Genomic DNA, 1,314 nt, shown 5'->3' on the forward strand with positions numbered 1-1,314 from the left:
CTTATTCAATTCTCTCAGCACTTCTACAGGTGACCTCCAGCTATCAGTATCCTTCACTGTACACGTATTGAAGAAGTTTGGATTCACTGGACTAGCTGAACTAACAAGATATGCTTCCCCTGACTTTAACATGGCATCCTCTTATCCTAAAGCAGACCTACTCTTGACTGTCACCTCCTTCTTGCCGTATGATCTTCATCCGGTAAGAGAGAGATCAAACGCCCTTACCTTCATAAGCAGTGTCCATCTTGATGGGTACAACTATAGATCAGTAGCCATACCTCAGTTTGTTAAAGTAATGTTTGATAAAGGAGTCATTATGATTGGAGATGTATCAGCACTGGATTCACTAATAAAACTGTACAGACCTTCTTTCTTCAATCAATACATGGAGAGAAGTAAACCCACTGATACTAATAGCACCATTACAATACCAGTACAAGAAACAATGGGGAATACAGCTACTGGTCAAACTGAGACAAAGAAGAGTAAGTTTGTATGTTAGTACTGACCAAACACCTCAATACATTATCTGATACATAGGTCTATGTTCTTATGTTGGGTAGAAAGTTTGAGCTGATTCTGATCAAATTTAAAGTTGCTCCAAAATCAGACAAAAGTCCCTGTACTATAGTATAGTACACGGTCTCGGGCCAAATTTTGCCAAAAATAAAAAGGAGATAATTCTTAATTTTTATGACATTTTCTGATGCATATACATGTTCTTATGTTATGTAGAAAGTTTGAGCTAATTCTGATCAAATTTGGATTTTTTACGAATTTTTAAAGTTTCTCCAAAATTGGACAAAAGTCCCTGTACTATAGTACATGGTCTTGGGCCAAATTTTAGCCAAAAATGAAAAGTAGAGAATTCTCCATTTTTATTGCATTTTCTGATGCATATAAATGTACTTAAGTTGCGTAGAAAGTTTGGGCTGGTTCCGATCAAATTTGGATTTTTTTACAAATTTTAAAAGTTGCTTCAAAATCAGGCCAAAGTCCCTGTACTATAGTACAGTGTAGGAGGGAACTGAGCCCTTAAATAAACATTTTTTTACAAAATAGATATAACACAAGGATAAATAGTAGGTTAACAAATGAGATAATAATAACGGAAATAAGTGATAGAAAAATAATAAAAATAAAAATTCCTTCTTCAATTCACACATTTCCTCCTCTACTTCCAAGGGGAAGAACTTCTCACCACTACAAACTACAGTACAGGGACTTTGGCCCAATTTTGGAGCAACTTTAAAAATTTGTGAAAAATCTAAATTTGATTGGAATCAGCAGTGAAGTGGCTTTTAAACTCAA

This window comes from Amphimedon queenslandica, unplaced genomic scaffold, assembly GCF_000090795.2.
Source record: "Amphimedon queenslandica unplaced genomic scaffold, v1.1 AMPQUscaffold_12833, whole genome shotgun sequence".
NCBI classification, from domain to species: domain Eukaryota; kingdom Metazoa; phylum Porifera; class Demospongiae; order Haplosclerida; family Niphatidae; genus Amphimedon; species Amphimedon queenslandica.